Here is a 24,384-nt window from a genome sequence, read left to right as displayed (position 1 = left end):
TTTTCTCCTTCCTACTCATGCGATGTGTCAAATCAACAAATCTATTTATGGCACAGCTGATTGCTAAAACGCCAGTCAGTTAATTACTTCCAACTGAAACGTGCCTTTTCAGTAAACATGCATACAAGAAACTATCATTAATTGAAAATTCAGGTTATTTAAGACTGGGATGCCAAACATGTCCTCAATCTAGTCGTTAGATATCAAGAAAATTATCCTCAAACATGACCATTTTGTATGAAAAACAGTGAATTCTTTATATTTATTTCCGGGGGTGTATCTTATCTTCTTCTCTTCTATCTATCTGTATATAAAAATGAGTATACATTTATTTTGTCGACGCAATATATCTCACGAACGGATGGACCGATTTGCAAGATTTCCTCACTAATCGATTCGTCTTGGAATCAGCTGTGTTTATATTTAAAGAAAAATAGATAGATATTTCTCCTCGAATAACTCGAACACCACGAAAAAGCGAAAAAGTTTATGTTAAAAGTTCTAGCAACGCAGGGTGTTCTGTTAGTAAATATATAAAAATATTTATGCGTGTACCTAAAAGATATTATAGTTACTAGATAAAGATTCTCGCTTCGGTTCCCTTTGTTCTGCTATCCGAAACATGTTGGGTACCAAGCTGTCAAATCGTATGGATTTTCCTTCTTTGACATTTAGCTCCCCTATCCATTTAGCCAGCAAAAGATGTTCCGGACAGCGACAATCTTTATCTAGTAACTAAAATATCTTTTGTGTACCTACATTTGGTGTGTATGGGGTCGTACACTAATTACGTAAGCACTTATGGGGGGAGGGGGGTCGCCATTTTCTTACGCTCCATAGAAATAAAAAATGATTTGTTTGGGAAAAATCTTACATGAGGGGAGGGGGGTTGAAAAACCAAGAAAAAATGCTTACGTAATTAGTGTACGGCCCCTATCGTACATCATGGCGTTAAGGAACATCTGATACGATTAATGGATTGATTCAAGACAAAATTTTCAAAACGACTTATCTGCATTTGTAAACAAAGATTCAAACGACGATTTTTGACGAATCTGAATGGTTGCATGGGAGAGCTATCAGATTCGTCAAATCGTCGTTTGAATCTTTGTTTACAAAAGCAGATAAGCCGTTTTGAAAGTTTTGTCTTGAATTGAAACAGCTACATAAAAAATAAGATATTTTCAATTGGGCTTGTTGCGTTTTACCAGGACCTCGACCACATCATATGAGCGCGTGAGGGCTTATATGCGAATATTCTTTTCAAATTAATGTTTTCATTGCTCAACTGGTAGCACTGGTATGGCATGGTCTGCCGGGCGACCGAGACGAGTTCCCACTCTCAGTCGATGAAACCGGTTTCAGGAATTCTCCCACAGTTTCTCACATCTCTCACATAAGCTCTCATTGGTACTGAACGCGCGCAATTTTCTTTCGAACTTCAACCGCGTGCTCCGACCATGCTTCCATTGGCATAGTAAGTTGTAATACTGTTACTCTATGAGCAGCGTTAGGACTATTTTTGATGCAGTAATTTATTTGTTTTTGTCAAAATCTAACGTATGTAGTAAGACGTGAAAGACAGATCAACAAACAATCAATAGATTCTGACAGTTGTGTTCCCAAAGTTTTTGGAACTGCATCGACAATTTTCTTCTATGGTTCAATAAGTTTATTGATTACTCAGATAACAACTATGGTTCGTACTATCACGTTTATGGTTGGTTCTACAGATTCCTTGATTTATAAGGAAAGGTAATGCTGTAAAAAATATTGGGACTCTGGCTTGTTAACCATTTTTGTAAAAGTGTAACATTAACTCTATTTATGTGTTGTTCCATAAGAGGCCCGTTTTGTGTGTAGTTTGTTATTGATTTTTAGCGTGTGCTGTGAGCAAGGTGCGCCGTGACGTGTTGCGTTCGCTCTTCTTTCACTTGAGTGTCCGTCACTCACTGGCGTCGGCGTCGCGTCGGTGGCGGCGGCGGCGATGTTTGCTCTGCATTACGTTGCTGCTTTCCATCAGCATCTAACACTCTTCAGTCGTATTTCGATCGCGAAAAGTGGATGTTTGCTAGCTGAAAGTGGGAACCCATCGACGGTTATTGTTGGTGGCTCGTGGAAACGTTGTATGGTGCATTTGTGTAATATTTGACTACACTGTGTTCGGCGGTGATAAGAGCCGGTTTTGTTATTACTTTGAAGTGGCAATTGAATGGGACGGGTGATCGCATTCGGTAGTGATTGTGGAGTACCCAAGATCTTGACTTGGTTTGTGCAACGAAGAAGCAACTGACTTCACTAACTGTCTGCGGTACCTTGTGGGTTTGACTGGGCAATGGGCATGGTCTTGTTGTGAAGAAAATGATAGAACAAACGGCTGGGAAGTTGATTGAAACTGATAATTGATAAGCAGTGTTTGGTTATTTGTGTCGTATTCTTGATGGACGTATCACGGAAGAGCTAGAAGAGTGCCACCTTATTCTGCTAACAGTCAGTGATTGTCGATGCATGTTGAGTATCTTTGTGGCGTTTCGAAAGGCAAATCTGGCAGCGGCGATACATTTCACCCATTAAGATTCAATTGTGCAAGCCGCGAGCTGTGTGTATGTAATAAAAGTTTTTGCAACTCTGTTCATAGCCAAGCGACAGCAGACGTGTAAATCGTACTAATTTGGTTATTGTTTGTGTACACAGCCGTTGGATAAGCCGAAATCGGAGAGTTTGTGAACATCGCCGTGTCGCTGCTTTGGGGAGTGATGTGTTTTGTCCAGCAGTGAATATAAGTTAGGAATTGAGCCGAAGGCACTTCCATGACAAATACAAATTTTGGGCCGAATTGAAATCAGTTTGTGCAGTGCGGTGTGGTGACCTATATTGTGTGACGACAGACGACGGCGCGGCCAGTGTTTTAAAATAAGAAAAAAGAAGCGACGACACACCTAAAAGGAGCAAAACGAGAAAAAATCATACCCGGAGAGGAAGAAAACAAAAATAAATTTTAAAATTCAAAAAGTGATCATTGAAGCCCGAGGAATAACAATAACCATCAACAGCAGCAATAGCGGCAGCAGAAGTGGCAAAGAGAGTGCCGACGGAGCCGAAAAGGTGAAGGAAAGCGTTGGGTCTTAGGGGCCGGTGAAAAAAGCGGCAGGCAAAAAGGTGAGATCTCGTTGAAGAAAGTTTTTTGATATGGTTTTGTTTCTATTTTTTTGAAGTGAATGTTTGCATGGGAATAAAGGGGGAGTATCTATGTGCAGCGAAGGTTTCACGATCATTTGATCGACTTGTGGTGAAATGCATTAGCAACCATTTGGTCTTGTTGATATTAAATCACCCATGTTGGGAGTGCGGAGGATCACTTCCATTCGAATCCATTTACTCGATTTCCTTATATTTCATCCTCATCTAAAGCTTGTTTACAATGTCACGTATTTGTCTATGGACCATTAAGACGTAATATTGAGTTGAAACTCAAGTCAAAACATACGTAACAGTTGCAGTTCTGAATTATGATTGTGAAATTAGTGACTTTATTCTGATTCATATGAATGACACTTTTATTGCATTATATTAATATCGTGTGCCCTGAAAATTCTATCAAAAATTTATAAGTATAACATTATTGTAACAATTTTAATAAAAGCCAACATAGCCAACATAAAAAATCATCAAAAAATCTAAGAAAAATCATGTGCTATGTATTGAAAAAGTTGTCCAAATCGATGTAAGGTTTCCGAGTGTAAGAGAAACTGCCCGTAAATACATTACTGTCCCTTTTCTTGCATCAAATGTATTAGAATTCCTGTTAATTTTCTAAACATCGCTTTTTACCTCTCGGAAAGCACTAAGTCATAAATTCAGTGAAGTCTGAATGTGTATTTGTACAAACTTGTAGATGCAAAAAGTTGAATTTGACGGGTTGTTTGGTCCCGCTGCTACTATTCAAAGTTGGTCATGGTCTTGCGGAGATTACGTTTCGGAATTTTTAAAAATCATTGTTTTGTTCCTTTGCGATTTTTGTTTATAATCCGGAAAAAAGGATACATTACTTCTTATGCATGGAAAAAAAAAGTATGTCAATATAAAATATTGAAATTCACCTTCCCAAAGTACTACTTTTGTGTATCTTATGCGCTTTATTGGATTTTTTCTAGCATCACTGATAAGCATCAAACCAATACGCTCCCTCCTTCGAAGTTGCGAGATTCTCTTGTAGAATTCTTTTTTTTTTTTCATATCTTGTCAACAATCATCGGAACCATCAAGACCGTCCAGTCCAGATTGAACCTTTTCTCATAACTGAAAACCACTGTATAGTGAAGATCACTTTTCACCCTTGAATTGATATTTCTCCTCGAAATTTAACCATATTTTCTCATGCCTTGAAATCAGTCGCGGTACATGAATGGCTCTTCTGATTTTTTTTGTCAGAGCTCCAATATTGTCGGATACGACAGATTAGCAAAATGTGCTTTTCCGCTTTTATTTTGCTGACAGAAATTTGTAATGGCAGTAAAATAAAATGTTCATGAAGAGTTAGAAATTTTCCATAAAAAAATAGGAAATTACCAATGAAGCAGGGTATGGGCAATAAACAAATATAAAAATTCCACAAATAATACAAAACCTCCATAAACAATAAAGAATTTTTCAAAAAACAAAAATAATTAGCGCTTTTAGAAGCAAAAACTACAATTGTAAAAGAAGAAATTTCCCTTAAAAATCAAAATGTTACTCGAGAAAAATACAAAATTTTCATCAATAAAGCAACAATCAATTATAAAATTTTCTTTTTCCACTAGAAATTAAATTTTATTCACAAAATCAATATACATAAAAATGAATTTCTGTCCGAAACTACTGAACCGATCGGCGTGAGATTTTGCCTCTGTAAAGGGGGGCCCCATACAAATGAAACACAAATTTCTGCATAACTCGAACACTAAACAGAGAATAAATCAATTTTAGGCGAAACGAAGTTCGTCGGGTCCGCTAGTAATCAATAAAGAGCAATAAAAAATAAGAAAATTTCCATAAAAATATACAAAAGAGGCAATAAATCTGATGAAATTTTCTATGAACTTGAAACGCTTGTAAAGAAGAAGTCATCTATGGAAAAATGTTCAGTTTTTTTCCTTGTTTTTATTTATTTATGGGAATTTTCATAGATTTTTTCGTGGAAAGTTTTGTGGAAAATTTTGTAATTGTTTATTGCTAATATTGATTTATTTACGTAAATTTTGTTTTCAGCGTGGATTAGTTTTTTTTTACGGAAAATTGGATTTTTTTGTCTTTATTTGAGAGGTTTTCAGCCCTAGGCTGGCTCACCTCTAGTAAATTGTTTATGGAAATTTTGCAGTTTTTGTGGTGATTTTATATTTATTTATTGCTCATACCCTGATTTCTTTATTGGAAATTTCCTAATTTTTTTTTTGAAAATTCATTTTTTTAGTTGGAGTTTTTATTTCAGTCATTTGGAATCGACAGCGGAGTGTTCAGGCAGGGTTAAGACAGGCATTTTCGTCTTTTCGTCATAGTCTTGAAAACCAATATGAGAGACCCTTTTTTTTCCAAACTCATCCGTACCAAATCTTAAGCTCAGAAGAAACGTTCAGCTATAGTGGAGTTCTTGCAAATGGACGTTGCTTTCGTTGGTTTTAACCCCTACGACGATGGACGTAAATACCTGCCGTGTCCCTATATGACGTCCAAGTCGATTTTTATTTTATTTTGTACCCAATCGGATGAAATTTGTATCCAAATCTTTGCTCCTCTCCATTCTACGAGCTGTTTGATGCAGAGATAACCCGCCGATCATTAATCTAGAAGAATTGTGTTTGAGAGCGTTGTTTTACATTTTTATTGTTCAAATTGCCTTAATTTTACTTCATTTTGAGGGTAAAAAAACATTTTTTCACTCAATGTGACAGCAGCCAGTAGCCGGGTGATAGAAGAATTTATCGTTGATTGCGATGGATAAGCATATAAAAACGATGCGTTCCTCGGAATTCAGTTGGTACCATTGAAGTTGAAGCTGCTGAATATTTAAAATCTTATCACAAAGAACCGTTATGTTATACGATACGGCAAACCAAAAATCTTTCCAGTTGATTCGAAAAGAAAAGTTCACCCAACCGGCGACTGTTAGATTTTTTAACAATTCTGTATAACTTGTATAAGAACTGGGTATATGGGAAATTGCTAAATTATTGTGAACTCTCCATGTTCTGTTACTCGATATTTTCTCTTTACTTGATGAAATTCGAAGTCCCTTGAATCGAGCATACTGCGCTACCTCCGTAAGTCGATTACTGTCTTACTCGATATTCTCTAAGTCGAAGAAGTTTGTCAATGCATTTTCACCTCGCTCACTCGATGTTGTCAGATACAGTTACATGCACGATATATTAGGATGTTAAAAGCTAAAAGTGATTAGCGAAAGCTGAGAAATGACTAGTGAGAAGTGAGAAATAAGAAGTTAGAAGTGAGAGATGAGAAGTTAGAAGTGAGAGATGAGAAATTCGAAGTGAGAAGTGCGAGTTAAGAAGGGAAGTGAGTAATAGGAAATGAGACGTGAGAAGTTAGAAGTGAGAAATTCGAAGTGTGAAAGTGAAAAGTAAGAAGTGAAAAGTGAGAAGTAAAAAGTAAAAAGAGCAAAGATAGAACTGAGTAAGAAGTGAGAAGTGAGAAATTCGAAAAGAGAAGTGAGAGATGAGAAATTCGAAGTAAAAAGTGAGAAGTGAAAAGTGCGAAGTAAGAAGAGAAGTGAGTAAAGGAAAATAAGACGTGAGAAGTAAGAAGTGAGAAATTCGAAGCGCGAAGTGAATAGAGAAAAGTTAGAAGTGGTAAGTGAGAAATGAGTAATGAGAAGTGAAAAATAAAAAATGAAAAGTAAAAAGTGAAAAGCGAAAAATGAGAAGTGAGATGTGCGAAGTGAGAAGTGAGAAATTCAAAAAGAGAAGTAAGAAATAAGAAGTGAGAAGTGCGAAGTAAGAAGTGAGTAGTGGAAAGTGAGACATGAGAATTGAGAAGAGAGAAGTAAGAAGTGAGAAATTTCAAGTCCGAAGTGAGTAGTGAGAAATGAATAGTAGGGGAGAAGGTTCGGTTGTGGGTACCCCTACGTATCTTTTGACAGATAACAGATGCTGTCATTCTGACAACCGTTATTAGTTTGCTATTGTAACATGATGTTTTGTGCTCAATATCAAACCGGATTGGGATCTCTACTTTGAGCTAGGGACAAAACGATTTGAAAAAAAAAAAAAAAACAACTCGAAAGTTTTTTTTGGCATTTTTCAAAGTGTCATAAATTGAAGTGATTTAATCCAAAAAGTGAGTTCCAATGCATATTTATACAGTAAATTCAATCTATTTTGAGGCTCAATGACGATTGCCATTAAAATTTAAGCGCGAAATTTTTTCTCTTCATTTTCCAAAAAGGCTGCGAAATTCGGTTATGGGCACCCTTATTTTATTGACAAATCATTCAATATCGTTTTAGTTGTCCCCTAACTTATTTCAAATGACGTTTTTATGCAGTTTTTATAATTATTTAGACATAATTGATTGAAATAATGAGTTAAATTCATATTTTTGTTCTTTGGGTATGTCTAGTTATTATATCCACAATTTTTGGAACAAATCGTTGACTGATTTGCTTGCAACAAGTTGCATTCAACGGGGAATCCTGTCCCATTGTTTTCTATTGAAAATTGGTCGGATCGCACTATGGGATCAAAAATTATGGCCAAAATATTAATTTTTGTGATGAATGAAAAAGACACTAAGACCGCTAGGGTGATTAATCAGATTTTTTTTACTGTGAGGCATATCAATAAAACGTAAATCAATGAAAAATTGAAACCCATTTACTTAAAGTGCTATTTTAGACTTTTCTTGTGTGATTTTTTTCAATATCCTCCCTAATGCACCGATGGAGGCATCATCACTGCTAGGTGGATTAATCTGTTTTTTAGTGGCTCCTGGCTATTAGAATGAATCAACTATTCATTTTCTCTAAATCTGGGTGGTTTCTATTCATGCTTTTTAGCTGAGTTTTGAAGGGTGCCCACAACCGAATCACAAAATTGAAATGTCCAAAAATTTCAAATTTGCAAAGTTGTCAATATTTTTTTCAAACCGATGAAATTAAACTATTTTTTCCGCTAGTAGTAAGGTTATTAGTCTAGCTTTTCATTGGTATATAAATGTCGGCATAAGATCAACTAGGGCCAAAGTTATGAATCAAAGATAAAAGGGTGCCTATAATTGAGCCTCTTCCCCTAAGAAATAGTTAGAAGTAAAAAGTGGTAAGCGAGAAATGAGAAGTCAGAAGTGAGGTATAAGAAGTTATAAGTGAGAAGTAAGAAGTGAAAGTGAAAAATGAGAAGTTTGAAGTCAGAAGCGAGATGTGCGAAGTGAGAAGTGAGAAATGAATAGTGATAAGTGAGAAGCAAGTAGTTGGAAGAGGGAGATGAGAAGCAAGATGTGTGTAGAGAAAAGAAGTAAATAGTGAGAAGTTTGTGAGAAGGTAGTAGTAAGAAGTGAGAAGTGAGGACCGAGGTTGTGAGAAGGGAGTAGTAAGAAGTGAGAAGTAAGGACCGAAGAAGTGAGAAACGAGATTCTTACTCTTTCCTTTTTTCATTTTTTTTCCTTTTTCTGACTCCCTTTTTCTTTCTCTCCACTTACTTCTCACAACTCAACATTTCGTATCTGACTTTCTAATTATTATCCCTCACTCTCACCCCTTGATTCAGTTTTTCTCACTACTCACATCCTTCTTCTCACTTTGCTACTATCACATCTCATTTCTCATCACTCATTTCTCACTTTCCACTGCTCACATGTTACTGCATACATCTCACTACTCAATACAGGTCGGACTCGATTATCCGGAGAATCAATTTTATTTTCACTCCGGATAATTGAATCCTCCGGATAACCAAATCACGATAAAAAAAATCAAACGAAAAACTCATGTTTTATTTTACTTCCAGTAGTGTAGGCAGAAATTATTTAGGAGAAACCCTGAATAATCTATCTAGCCTAGCGGCATCAATGACTTTCTGGTGTATTATGGACAATATTATTTTTGCCTTAACTTTTGAGTCCATAGTCTGATCCAGCCGATTTTCAATATGAAATTATAAGAAAGGATTCCCATTTGAATGCAACTTGTTGTTTTAGAAAACGTGTCAAAAAAATGACTGGACTATTTACTCGCTTTTTGTACAAAAATAGTACCCAAAGAACCCAAAGTTTGATCTAGTCAATTTTCAACAGAAACAGAAAGAAAATTTTTAGTTCATTGTCCGATTTTTTCCGTTCATTGTCCGAGCATTTAGTCGAATAGGATTTTTATTGCACAGTTCTGTTTTCTCATTGCGTCCGTCTCATCGCAACCAACTTAGCTGCCTCAGAGAGAACAAAGCAGAGAAAGGCACTAAATGCTGATGTCATATTAGAAATTTGGAGACAGTACTCATCGATAGAAAATCCTTCCGCACGCGATGGCATATGAGCAAATCAAACCACCTTCCTTTTGCCAGTGGAGATATATCAGCTTCCACACTGATATTCTTCCTTCCCCCTTCACACGGGAGCTTGGCAGAAAGAAGGTCGTGCGATATGTGCCATCACAAATATTGCCCTCCGCTCGCCTTCAAATCGACTTCTATAAAAACATTCTTCATGCCTGCCGTATCCTAACGGAACTATCAATTCTATATACTTTCGCCTCTAATTCTATCATGAACATGTACGTCTAAGTTTGGAAGATGATATTAGCATTTCCATATCATTGAATTTCGACTTGTTTTACACATGGTCCCTAATGGCAAATCTGCGATACTTGAAAGGCACCCAAACACATCGTTCTATAGTGGCGAGGTTACGTTTTCATCTGTCGAATGAGCAGAGTCGAATGAGAATGGTTTTGGTAGATTCTCATAAATACAGAATTGTTAGAAAATTTTGCAGTCGCCGATTGGGTGTTGCTTATAACGAAATAAAAGGATTTTTTTAAATGCTGGACATGTGTGTCGCCGCCATCAAATATGGATAGGCGTGCCGCCGAATGGAAATTTTCCACTCCACCGACTTTTTTTTATAATCACGCCGATGGCTATGAAAACCGTTCATTGGCTTTCAACAAGAACATTTTTATAGTTCAGTTTTTGTATATTTCCGAACATTAATTAGTTTTCTACGTAAATTTCTATTTCAATAATATTTTCTCCGATTTCTCCAAGAATTTCTTTGACAGCTTCACCAGGAATTCCTTTGTAGATTCCATCGAGGAGGGGTTGCGTCGAGAAGTCCTCTAGAAATTCCTTTCGGAATTTACCCAACATTTTTTCAGGAGAATCCTGGCGAAATTACAGGAGAATTTCTGGAAGAATATTAGGAGAAATTTTCTATGATTTTTATAAGAATTTTAAAAAGAGGAATTTCTGATGAAATAAGTAGAGAAATTTTAGAAAATTTTAGAAAATTTTGAGTTCTCTAAAGATACTCGTTGTTTAATTTTAGGAGGAAATCTGGATTAATTTGGAATTTTGATAGAGTTTCTGGAGGAATTTTGGGGAAATTCAAGGGGAACTTTTTGGAGAAAGTCCCTGGGGAACTCTTTTAATAATTTTCGGGATAGTTTCTGGTGAAATTTCGTAAATATATTCTAACTATTTCCCTAGGGAATTTGTAGAACATTTTCTGAGGGAATTTGCAGATGAATTCATCAGCTAATTTCTGTGAAAATTCCTTGAAGCAACCCTGGAGGATTTCCCAGAAAGTCCGGGGGGGATTTGCAGTGGAATTCCCTTCAGAGGTATTTTTGAGGGTATTTAAAATAAATGTATAATTTCTGGGGACGTTCACAGAGGAATAAAGGGGAAATTTACGAAGATTTTACTAGAATTTTATTGGAGGAATTTCTAAATGAATTCCCGAGGAAATTTGCGGGGGAATTCCTGGGAGAATTTTCAGAGGAATTTCCGAAGAAACTACTGCGAAAATTTCCTTAGCAAAGTTTCTAGAGGATTTCCTGGGGTAATGTACGGAGGAAATTCTAGAAATTTGCGAAATTCTCAGCTGAAATTTAGGAGGAAATTTCCAAAGATTTTTTTTGGAGGACTCTCCGGAGAAAGTCTGGGGAAATTTCTGAAAAGATTCTGGTAGGACCAAATTTCTTCAGTGATAATATGTTTACCAAGAAGTATGTAATCTCCGACAAGTGGTTAGAACCATCTGATCGAATCCAAACTTACGACAAACTGAGTTGAACAAAAAAATGCAGCGTAAATTTAATTTTACATTTCAATGCTGGAAACAGTCTGCTTTCCGAAATATATTGCTTTTGTTCATCAGGTGAATTAAGGCTTGTGGTTGACTTCCAAAACTAAAACACAAGAACACAAGGCTTAACTTTGACCAAAATGGTTGATCTCCTACCGTTCTACAATATCGCAGAAAGAATTGTATTCTAACGTCACAAGCAGCCCAGCTTCCTCTATGAAAATAGTTCTTTTTGCTCTTCTCGTCATCGTTTCCGTACCATTCGCGATCGTTCGCTGTTTTATATTCAATGTCGACAGATAGGTATCAGTTAAAAACCAAATCTCATAAAGGTCCAGCCGACCGACGTCAATCCTCTTTATCGCGTCCGCACCCATCAACAACGCCACTCGCTCGATGATTCCGATGCGGCTCCGGTCCCCAGCTTTGCGTAGTGGCCCGGCCCCGTGCGATCAATTTCTCATTTTAATCCCAAAACGTGAAATTCACTCCCAATCGAGCGCCAAAGGTTTTATCAGCACTCGCTCATGATGATAGAAAACCGTATTAAGAAATCCAACACTTTGATTGTACCGCTCGCTCTCGAACCCGCGACCAGCCACAATATAGAAAACCCTTCGCCAAACAATGTGCGCAACAAGAAAGATGAAAGTGTTTCTCTTCCACATTCGTTTCATCACGTTCCTCGCATGCTCGGTTGCCTTTCATTGAGAAAGAAAGAAGAAAAGTTTTGCAATTCCGATAAGACTTGTTTTGCCTACAGCACAGCAGTCCAGTTCAGCGTTGTGCTGCGATGCTGATGAGTATACATGAACGGGGGGCGACCGGACCATATGGCATGAGTGTGACTGTGCCGAGATGGTGATTCTTTTGTTTTGTGATAACGAAGAAAGAAGGTGTTTGTGCTCACATGGTCAGGGGCTTGAGAAAAATTGTTGAACCCTAATATGTTTGCTATCTATATTAAAATTCGCGATTATTTGTTTGGGAAATATATTTCTATGACGACTTTAATTCAGGACCTGCCAGAAGGAGATAACGCCGTTCCTGGAATCCAGCAAGTCATTCTTCAAATAGGCATCAAATGGCGAAACAGCAGGCTACAAGCACAACAAACAGGTTCAATCTCAAAAGCAGATTTTGGAAACCCTGTCCTCAAACATAACCGAGTTTGCTTTCCACGATTAAACGGAATGACGTTTGGTCGTTGGTTTGACCGTTATCATGACCTCTTCAAAAATGATGCTTTCCAGCTGGAAGACGCCGCAAAAGTTTAGCTGAAAACTCATCCGCATAGCCGTTTCATCAATTACATACTGCTGAAACTTTCAAAATATGTGACGTTTGAAGACACCGTAAAGATTTTTTGGAACACAAATCTCTAAATACGTTCCGGAAGCGTTTTCACAGTCTCCAGTTGGCGAAGAGCGAATCTGAAGATATTATCAGCTACCGTGGACACGTCAATCGAGCCTGTGAAGATTTTAAATTCCAAAACCTTACCCAGGACCATTTCGAATGCTCATCTTTGTCAGTGGACTTCAAAGCTCAAAATACGGCGATGTCCAAGACTTCTTTCGATTCTGGAACACGAGAAACCTGAAACATCAGTCTTTAACAGTCATCAACCTGAAGGAACACACAAGTGTTACAAGTGCTACAGTAGCAGTCCAAACAAAATACATCCTATTGGACACATTATTAACGATCGTTCTCTAAGCCAACTGATCACAATCATGTATACTACAACAAGCATCATCGAGCAGAAATCCAGTTCAAAGTCAGCAGCAGTACTGCAATTTCTCAATTTCAATGAGAGATGTCACGTGATGTTTACATATATCTATACCTCTCAACCTTTATATAAACGCGAAGGATGAACGGCATGCTTCAAATTACTCAAAACTTTTTTTTCGGGAATAAAACTGTGCAATATCTGCTTTATTTTGTGTTTATTACCACTTTCAACTCGGTGGATTAAAGAAATATAAATCATTTATGGACTAGTCATATATCTTTGCATCTATCTATTAAAATTATTCAGAAATATTATAATTTTAAATTATTAATATAATTAAACTTTTGACGATTAACACACATAGAGGATTGTTTTGCTTTAAACGCCTGGCCCCAGGAGGGGCATTCCAACGGATGAAAGAAAGTCTCATCGCAGATCTTCCTGAAGTACGCCCATTCATCGTTCAGTTGCTGTAAAGACTGATGAATTGCGGATTTCATCTAAAAATTCAAAAATGTAAGTTTCGCCAAACTTAAGTCCGTTATCTAGGTCACAAAGGTGAACCAGTCAAGGGCTGAAAACCTCTATAATGAAGAATATAATAAATCTAGGTCACATTACCGATCGCAATGGTATCCGTCCTGACTCGGAGAAAATGGAAACAATTTCGGGCATTCTCCAACCAACGAACGTATCCGAACTAAGATCTTTTCTTGGAGCCGTAAATTACTGCAGCAAATTTGTGCGGATTATCCACGAGCTGCGTCATTGTATACTGGATCAATTGTTGCGTAGGCGTCATTTGGCGGAAAGGGTCGTTTGGCCGCCCTAGTAGCACACATGTTCCAGGTCGGTTGCCGTAACTGATATTCGACTGAATTTTGTCACAATCAAGATGTTGTAACCAGATTCGATAGAAATGTGCTACTTGGCGAAACCCATCTGGCCGAACGGGCCATTTGGCCATTTGGGTCGCTTGGCCGAGAGGGTTATTTGGCTAAAAGGGTTATTAGGCCAAAAGGGTTATTTGGCCGAAAGGGTTATTTGGCCGAAAGGGTTATTTGGACGAAAGGGTCATTTGGCCGAAAGGCTCATATGGCCGAAAGGGTTATTTGGCCGAAAGGGTCATTAGGCCGAAAGGGTCATAAGGCCGAAAGAGTCATTTGGTCGAAAGGGTTATTTGTTCGAAAGGGTCATTTGGTCGAAAGGGTCATTTGGCCGAAAGGGTCATTTTGCCGAAAGGTACGTCGTGACTAATGAATTTGGATGTGCTGATATCCTTTCCCGCCTTATCGAAAAATGTTTGCGTCCAGAAGAAAACTACATCATTGCTGCCGTTCGATGTATGGCAACTGTATCTAGCATGGAGCTGATTCCAAGCTAAACTATTGCAAAAACGTTGTGGGAAAATGTCTTTGTAAGGCCAACTTGCCCACTAGATGCCTACATGTAAATTTTGTTACAGCAATATTTTTTTTTAATTTCGCATAAACTCTTTTTGAAAATACTTCAAATTCTAGAATTTTAGAATCCACAGTTTGCATAAAAAATTCATACAAACAATCCTCCAGGAATTCAAGACAGGCATTTCTTCAGTAAATCCTCCAAGAATTGTACCATGACATCTTTCAGGACCCGGAGACAAGCCAGCCTCGGGCTGAAAGTCTCCTTAATAAAGACAAAAAAAAAATCTTTCGGGACCTCTGTCGGATTTTCTACAACTGTTGAACTGTTGGGGATAGTACCTGGCGAATTTTTTGGGGAGTGTCGGCAGTAATTTCTGGAGATGGGTAGTCGTTTTCCATATACAGTCATTCATTTATTTAGTTTACATCTAAACAGATAGCACTGAATCAACAATTTGACGCTGCAATACACGGTTCGAGGCCGCATCTCTCCATCCTCGAGTCCGCCCCACGATCGCCAAGTCATTTTGTACCTAGTCAGCCCACCTTGGCAGTTATAATTATAAACATGATTTACTGACCTACGAGACGAGCCAGCCTTGGGCTGAAAGTCTCCCTAATAAAAATATAAAAAAATGATTTATTGACTATTAAAACATTTTTTAACAATCACATGGATTTCTTAGAAGTTTTTACCACTATAAGTTTAATCCTTAAAAGGCCAAGACGACACTAACCTTCCTTTCACTGCTCGTTCTCAGTAATGCGCTGACCGATTTTCATAACCTCGGGCTTTTCTTTGGAAACGTCTTTGCTTTTTCAGTAATCCAATGTAATCAATATCAATCAATATTTAAACTAGAAGTGAATTTGAACGTTTTCTGGTTGTAATTACCGATATTGAAAGCCATATATTCCTCATCTAAGAGGTATGGTAATATTTCTTGAAATCTTCCAACGTGATATATCGAATCGTGCTAAGAATATTCCAATTCATCCAAAACATTCATGAGTTCCGGTCTTGAATTCTACCATAGAAGGAAGAGGTAATACGATATTCTAGAATTCGCGGAATATTCTGAAGTTCAGCTCGTAAGGCATATGCAGCAAAGGCCTTGAAAATGTCCTCCGCATCAATCAAAATTCTTCTCAACAAACAAGATATGTAAGACGTATTATTAAGCATTTCAATCCAAAGGCCATCCAAAACGTTTTTTAGCTCAGGTCATCAGATTTATAATCATGAAGAAACGTAATGCGTGCTTTACACCAAGCTAGTCATTCTGCTCAGTTCAAGAATATCACTTGATTATATGTAAATATTTGGCAAGCCCCACAGTGATATTCTTGATTTCGCGAAACGTTCTGAATTTCAGGTCATAAGGCCTACGCAGTAACGGCCGTCGAAATGCTCATGGCATCTCTCAAACTCTTCCCAACATATCCTTCGATGCCTGTTAGAATATGTGATACCAATCTTGTTGCATTCCAACACACCGTCGACCATCCAAAACGTTATTGAGTTCAGGTCGTCAGATCTACAATCATGTAGAAGCGTAATGCGTGATCCAAACTAAGCTCAGGTCATTCTGCTCAGAATAAAGACATCAAATGATATATGTGTGGATCTTTGGTATTCCTCATAGTGACATTCCAGTATTCACAATTTTTTTTGATATTTAGGTGGTAAGGCCTACACACGGTCTCCAAAAGTTCATAACATGTATGTACAATCCTATTAACAGATCCTTAGATTCTTGACCAGATATGTGGCATTTTCAAAGCTTATCAACACAAGGAGAGGACTACCGGGCCTTACTAATCCTCTTTGAGAAAAGTACGAGGTTATGAAAATCGACCAGCGCATTACTGAGAACGAGAATTTTAAACAATGTGAGTGTCGTCTCAACCTTTCTAATGTCGAATTGGTTTTTAAACCTGGGTCAGTGCCAACCCGAACCCTGAATAAAAAAACATTTTCAGTTCCATCTGTCATTGGATATGTTGGTGTGCGTAGCATCGTGTTTGTTTTGATTCGAAACATATGACATCCAGGACATCCAGTGCACTGGCAGTGCGTTGGCGTTGACTAATCAGATCATGATAAATAAATATGTTTAAGTGCGTGAACTGATTTTTGCGGATAGTGGACATAAACAGGGAAACTGCTCCTGGAATACATCTCATGGCTCAGATATTCATCCCATCAAAAACAAAGCAATGGAAAGGAATTTGGATTGTTTATTATTTTTGGGATTTTTCTCAGCAGGGAGCACAAATGTTGACAAAAAGAGGCGACGAAATTGGTGCTGCATTTCTTTGTTTTCCGTTGAGATGAATATATGTTCAGTGAGATGGAGATGGACAGTTCCCCTATTTAATTATATTCAATAATCCTGTGCACATTTTTATACCAAGAATTCCGTATTTTCCGTATTTCCGTAAATTCATCTATTTCTGCAAAAGTTTTTTTTCGGAGAACACTCAGAAGCATGTAATAAAAATTCTCCAGGATTCGCTAATTTTTTTTCCTCGCTACCTCTCCTGATAAAGGTAGCCTCACAACTCGGGAAAATTTTCCGCTGGATTTTGGGCCCCGTGCATTTTCAATTTTCAAGAATCTCCCGGAGGAATGGCTCAAGGTACTTCCGGAGGAATTTATGTACGAAACATGCGGAGCAATTCCTGAAGGATACTTCGAGTAAGTTCCTGTATTCTAGAAGGATTTCCTGAAGGAATTATATTGTAGGAATTTCCAAATTAGTTCCTGGAGCAACTTCCAGAGAAAATCCTGGAACAGTATTCAAAGATATTCCTAGAGGAATTTTCAAAGGAATTCATCTCGAAAGGATCCCTTGGAAAAATATGGAGGAATTCTTGAAAGATATCGCCAAAAATTCAAGAAAGAATTATTGAAAGAATTTCTGAAGTAATTTCTGGCAGAATTCCCGAAGAAAATTTTGAAACGCACGAAAGAGAAATTCTGCATAAGAAATAATTCTATTTGGTATTCCTCAAATATATTTTTCTGACAATTTTTAGCGGAATTTGTGAACGAGTTTCAAGGGGAATTCCCAAACTACATAATTCCATCCACCGACCTAATTTAGGACATCATCTGTGAAGAAAACTGAATGAACTTATGAATACATAACTTCCCTAACAATTATTTTTAAAACTGAAGCTAGACAACATTACCGGATTAATTTCATTTTAAACTACAATAACAAATATCACAAAATTCCTCGAAAAAAGATTTTCAACGCGCATTTTATTTTAATAAACAGATAGTTTCGTTTCTCCCTTCTGCTTGTTTATTCCGCCCAGTCCCACCCACCCACGTGGTTTTGACAGTTGTAGTACAGTTGTATTGGTGAACCCAGTGCGAAACCGTGAAACAAAACAGTGCGAACCCGACAGCTTTGGGGTTGGAACTAGTGCGAAACTAGTTCCAACCTGAGCGAATAAAAAAACACTTTGACAGCACTTAGGTTGGAACTGGTTCCAACCTAGGTTGGAACTTTTTAAAAACGAATTCGACATAAGGGTTAAACCACTATAGTACCGTCCACAATAGACGTAGAGAGAAGGGAATAATCTAAGATTGTGAAACTGGCCATATATAGTGTAAGTAATTATATGCTGAGCTGAAGGAGGGGAATATAAAAAATAGAGAAATCTATTTTTTTCTTATAGAAAAGTGAAAATGATCCCCCAATAATTTTCAAACGATCGAATAGACCTACTTTAATGCTTTACTAAGCTTTTCTGCGCATTATCCCACAATCAGCTCCGTTGCTTATCTTACTTGCTATAGATCTTGCGGCCTCCTATAAACGACATGGTTATGTCCATAATGGCCGTGACCACGTCAATTTTTGGGTGCACGCCCCTCTCCGCATGGTCAGCACGTTTTATATGATCTTATGTCGTTTTCGGTTATTGCTGGGTCGAACCTAGTTCTGCACCGGATCCGCTCTAACAGCTGTCAAAACGTTCGGTTATTCGTTCAGGTTGGATCGCGATCCGCACCAGATCCGACCCAAAATGAATGAGGTTCGCTCTGCCGATTTATCGAGATCCAACCTAGATTCACCAATACATTCGAACACAAACTGTCAAACTGGTGTTTATGTTTACGCTAAAGGAAAATGAAAACGTAAAAGACACGGATGGGTATTTGATTTTGTTTGTTTCATTTGTTAAATTTATCAATTTTGTTGCTGTCTTCCACGCAAAAATTGATTATTTTAATGTTGTGCTGTCTTCAAGTTTTTCTGATGGTGAATCGGATTCAGATATCGACATATTTTTCGCTGATTACCTCAGATGGTAGCTCCATTATAAACAAAATGAGGGTTGAACATTTTGTTGAAAATGTGATTTATAAAATGCAGTGACGAGAAGGTAGCTGCTATTTATTCACTATTACGTTGTGTATTCGTATATACTTTAGGTATAATTGCTCTATCAATGGGAAAATAGCGTACCAGAGTATCTGCCGCTATGAAGTTTTTTATACCAAAATGTTCTTACCATTATTTTACTCATTATTGCAGTTCTATGCATAATTTGTTCAAGGTTACGGATTTGAAGAATATACATATAATGTATTAACCCTGGCATTAACCATTTATAAGGCTTTAGCAACTATGTTGCCTTCAACAAATTTAGGAACAGTTTTCATACGAATTGTGCATAATTTTTGAGTGGAAGAAAGGTTTTTATATGTAATTCGTTTAAAAAACCGACTAAGACATATTTATTCCCATTGATATTTATTATGTTGAATCTCCTGTTTAGATTTTGTAGTGAAAAATTATTTGCCTCTTTTGTATATTTGGTTTTTGCAGTTCTGAAGAAATCGCAATTTATACATTGCTACTGGGGAGAAAAATAGCAGAAATAATGCAAACAGCAAAAAAGAATGCTGTTCAACTCTTGTACGATTTGATTCTTTGTTTTAAAATAAAAGGCACCAAATCTAAATAAATTTTGTATTGGATTTTTTACAAAGTTTTCCCATATTTTCTTGTTCTGTTCCATTTCAATGACATAATTGATAATTCAAATCTACTGTAACACAATCACTAATACCAAAAAAGCCATATATAAATAGCATAATAGTTTATCGGGAAACACGGATTGGCAAAAATTCTTTCACGGCAATCCACATTGCCGTCGTCATTCATCACAAGCTCCTAATCACATTAATTTATTGATGGATTAATAGTCATTTTAGTCATTAAACAATTAACAGAAAAAACGTCTGATTTCCCCCATAATTCATAAAACAAGAAAAAAATAACACTAATAACAAAATTCAATAGATAAAATATGTCTGTTTCTGCCAGCTGATAAAAGTGCGGATTGAAAACAAAACAGATGATAGGGCTTGAGTTCTCACTAATACCATCATACTGACTCGATCCCGATTCGTTTTTCGTTCGGTTATTCAGAGTCGGGGTCGGACCTGAACCAGGTTTAAAACCGAAAACGACATTAGTCACAGTGACCCCGTCGCACCGCCTCCGATTTCACATCTTCTTCTCTACCGTTAATCGGTGGATACGGGGTCGAGCTTGCTAGGGCAGCCTTATTTAATGAATCCATATTTTCGCTACCTTTAGTCCCGCGCAACTTGGGATTGAGGTACAGGAGACGTCATATTATCAGCTTTACTGTCAATGCAGTGAAGGCTTCAGTGCGGGAATGTTGTTTTACTATTTCGTACTATGGTCTCCAGTTAGCTTTGGCGTAGGATCGCATGTCCGGAGATGACAAGTTCAATGGCGGTTCATGATGTTTTCGGGTGGGAAACAAAAACCCTGGGCATAGTGTGAAACTTTGCAAACGAAATTAGGTTTATACATCAGCCTTCCTATGAAACTTTGAGAACTATTGGAGACTTCCGACACTCTGGAAAGGCGGCTTCCGAGCCTCTTGAAAGATGGCTTCCGAGCCTCTTGAAAGGAGGCTTCCGAGCCTCTTGAAAGGAGGCTTCCGAGCGTCTTGAAAGGAGGCTTCCGAGCGTCTTGAAAGGAGGCTTCCGAGCCTCTTGAAAGGAGGCTTCCGAGCCTCTTGAAAGGAGGCTTCCGAGCCTCTTGAAAGGAGGCTTCCGAGCCTCTTGAAAGGAGGCTTCAGCCTCTTGAAAGGAGGCCTGAGCCTCTTGAAAGGAGGCTTCTGAGCCTCTTGAAAGGAGGCTTCTGGAGCCTCTTGAAAGGAGGCTTCTGAGCCTCTTGAAAGGAGGCCTGAGCCTCTTGAAAGGAGGCTTCTGAGCCTCTTGAAAGGAGGCTTCTGAGCTCTTGAAAGGAGGCTCTGAGCCTCTTGAAAGGAGGCTTCCTGAGCTCTTGAAAGGAAGCTTCTGTGACTCTTGAAAGGAGGCTTTTGTGCCTCTTGAAAGGAGGCTTCTGTGCCTCTTGAAAGGAGGCTTCTGTGCCTCTTGAAAGGAGGCTTCTTTGCCTCTTGAAAGGAGGCTTCTGTGCCTCTTGAAAGGAGGCTTCCAGCCTCTTGAAAGGAGGCTCTGTGCCTCTTGAAAGGAGGCCTGAGCTTCTTGAAAGGAGGCTTCTGAGCCTCTTGAAAGGAGGCTCTGAGCCTCTTGAAAGGAGGCTGAGCCTCTTGAAAGGAGGCTTCCTGAGCCTCTTGAAAGGAGGCTTGAGCCTCTTGAAAGGAGGCTTCTGAGCCTCTTGAAAGGAGGCTTCCTGAGCCTCTTGAAAGGAGGCTTCTGAGCCTCTTGAAAGGAGGCTTGAGCCTCTTGAAAGGAAGCTTCCTGAGCCTCTTGAAAGGAGGCTTCCGAGCTCTTGAAAGGAGGCTTCTGAGCCTCTTGAAAGGAGGCTTGAGCCTCTTGAAAGGAGGCTTCCGAGCCTCTTGAAAGGAGGCTTCCGAGCCTCTTGAAAGGAGGCTTCCGAGCCTCTTGAAAGGAGGCTTCCGAGCCTCTTGAAAGGAGGCTTCCGAGCCTCTTGAAAGGAGGCTTCCGAGCCTCTTGAAAGGAGGCTTCCGAGCCTCTTGAAAGGAGGCTTCCGAGCCTCTTGAAAGGAGGCTTCCGAGTCTCTTGAAAAAAAGCTTCAGCGCCTTTTAAAAGAAAGGTTCTGACCGTCTTGAATAGAGGCTGCTGAGGTATTTGAACAAAAGGCTTTGGAGCCTCTCAAAAGGAAGTTTACGAGCTGCTCGGAGGCTAGAAGCAGACTTCCAAGCCTCTTACAACAAGCCTCTAAGCTAAAATTCACTTTACTTAAATCCCCGTGTCGAAACGTCTGGTAAATAAAAACTGCAAAACTGTAATAAGTGCAAGACTGAGTAGCCGTTCAATAAATTAAATTAAATTTTAAAAACAATCTGGGCGAATCAACACATACGCGATCTCACATTTAAATTATACGTTGATAAAAACTCGCCAGCGAGTGAGAATCGTTTAAAAATTGTATCTTGATTTGAAGCATTTACCTTTACTTTTTGAATTCTTTTCTTTTTCACCACGAAAGCATTTAACACAACTGTTCGCATTTAGCAAGCATTGGTTAGGTTTATATTTTAATGATATTTTTTTTATTATTGTTTGAGTCCAAAATTTAAGAAGTAATCGTCGGCGACAAATCGACTGTTGTTCTCATTTGAAACTTTCTCAAATGAAAATTCTGATCTGAAAAAATGACAAAAGATAGAAAAAATATGTACAAGCAAGGCTTGGATGTATAGCATTGATTTTTCGTTAGTTCTGTTATAAACCAAAAGATGAAAATAAAAATTTGAAAAAAATTCGGTAATGTTTATGAGTCATCAAATTAAATGATTTTCTAATCAAGTAATCTTTCTCTAAGGCTATCAAATTGGGTTATTAAAATGCATAAAAGTTATATGATTATAATCAAAGAATATTGAATAAAAGCGATGTATGCAATGATTAAGATTGATGATTAATGAATAAATTCAAAACAATTATGAAGATGATTAGTAATTAATGATTAATGAATAATGATTAAACCATATTTTTTGTATGATAATGATTAATGAATAATGATTAAATAACCCATTATTCATCAATCATGATTTAAACTATTATTAATCCCTAATACTCTGAATGAGTATCGAATACGTTTTTTTGCTCCGGATTTTGGAGAACTAGCCGGATTTAGGAGAATTACTGAAGGAATTGCTGGAGGAGCTTCCGGAGGCCCTGCAGCAGGAACCTCTGAAGAAATTGCTTCAGAAACTACAGGAGGTATGCATGGAGAAGTTTCCGGAGGAATTACTGGAGGAACTTCCGGAGGAATTGCTGGCGGAACTTCCGTAGAAACTACCGGAGGAGCTTCCAGAGGAATTCAGAAAGAGCTCCCGGAGGAATTTCTGGTCGAATTGCTGGGGAAACAATCGGTGGAAATTCCGAAGGAAATGCTGGAGAAACTTCCGGAGGAAATGCTGAAGGAACTTCTGGAGTAACTTCCGGAAGAATGCCTGGAGGACTTTCAAAGGAATTGCTGTAGGAACTTTCGGAGGAATTCCTGAAAGAACTTTCGGATGAACTTCTTTACGAACTCCTGGAAGCTTCCGAAGAAATCTGTAGATTTTGTCATGCATAAAATTAGACCACGCCGAACTACGCCGCTGCGCCGCCGCCGCCGCCGATCACCAACGGCGTGACGCCGCCACTGACTGAAAATGGTCTATCACGCCCCCGCGGATAAAATTACAATAGGCGCACTCAGGTCTATTCCTAAGATGCTGCTGCTAAGGCCGTCAAACCAGAACCATGGCCTACTCCGCAGTCTCGAGCAGGCATGGAAACGTATACACATCGACTACGCTGGATCGGTTGAAGACAACTAAATATTGTCTGTTGGTCGTTCTCTTTTCCAGATGGCCCGAAATAGCTCGCACCAAGTCCGACTTCAAGGGGCCGTCCACAAAGTACGTCACGCTCCTAGGGGGGAGGGGGGTTACGAGCAGCGTGACGACTCATACAAAATTTTTAGAGATTCAATACAAAAAGTGTGACGAAGGGGGGAGGGGGGTCGAAAATCGCCAATTTTTGCGTGACGTACTTTATGGATCTTCCCCAAAAGCGACTATCAAGTACCTCAAGCAGATGTTCGCTACATCCGCTGATCCACACAACACCATTCCACCAGCAATCAAACGGATTGGCTGAACGTTTTGTGGATACCATCAAAAGAAGCGTAAAGAAGATTTGCTCAGGAGGAGAGGCCCTCGAAGATTCACTTCAGATGTTTCCAACCGCATATCGTTCCACTCTAACACCGGATCTTGACGGGCAGTCACCCGCTAAAAGAATGCTTGGAAGGTCAAGGCAGAAGCCTGCAGAATGTCAGCAACAGTCCAAAAAAGTTGGACGGAAGGATGATGCTACCAATCTACAGGATATTGTGTATGCCCAAGCCCCCAAGCACATCAAGGCAATTCGTGGAGCTGGATACCTGGTAGAATCATTGAGCGTATCAGAAAAGTAAATAACAACGCTTTGCTGAATCGAAATCATCGACTGATCCGGTCTCATATCAATCAACTACGAAGCCAATTAAAGTTGAAAAGCAACCAACCATCAAGATTCACCACTAGCGATTTTCCTTTATGATATTTCAAGAAAACTTTATGGCATTTCTCGTGCCATTTCTTAAAATATCATGCGTAAGTTCTTCTCGATCATACCGACCCCACCTGATGGTCACTGTTGCCATGACGACCCAAAGACAGCGGCCTGTAAATGGGTCAAAATCATTTTCGTCGGCTTCGCTTTTCGCGCATTATTGCCGGAAATTTTCACACCCTTATTGAATTGCATGCATGCGTGATGGTATCGACTGCCAGCATCAGCACTTAGCTCGAGTCCGCTCGTTCTCGTTGTTCGGTGGGATACCCACCATAACTACTACTGGGCGGGCGGTGCTCAGGGGTCTTATAACCTGACCACCGAGAGTATCAACCAACACACAC

The 24,384-nt window shown here is 38.6% G+C and overlaps 1 protein-coding gene across 5 annotated transcripts in view; it reads left to right on the top strand.

Annotated features, from left to right (window-relative positions):
• The first annotated feature begins 2,024 nt into the window (after positions 1-2,024).
• LOC134221273 (mucin-5AC-like) overlaps positions 2,025-24,384 on the top strand; it is a 351,796-nt gene continuing 329,436 nt past the window's right edge. For 2 of the 5 annotated variants that reach the window (XM_062700475.1, XM_062700474.1), the window contains exon 1: positions 2,025-3,159. The gene's annotated coding sequence lies outside the window, so the exon portion shown is untranslated. The remainder of the gene's footprint in view (positions 3,160-24,384) is intronic. The other 3 variants (XM_062700471.1, XM_062700472.1, XM_062700473.1) reach the window with 3 other exon arrangements.

The sequence above is a fragment of the Armigeres subalbatus genome, chromosome 3 (genome assembly GCF_024139115.2).
Source record: "Armigeres subalbatus isolate Guangzhou_Male chromosome 3, GZ_Asu_2, whole genome shotgun sequence".
Taxonomy (NCBI): domain Eukaryota; kingdom Metazoa; phylum Arthropoda; class Insecta; order Diptera; family Culicidae; genus Armigeres; species Armigeres subalbatus.
The sequence above is the reverse complement of the archived record's forward strand: the minus strand, read 5'-3'. Positions and strand labels throughout refer to the sequence as shown.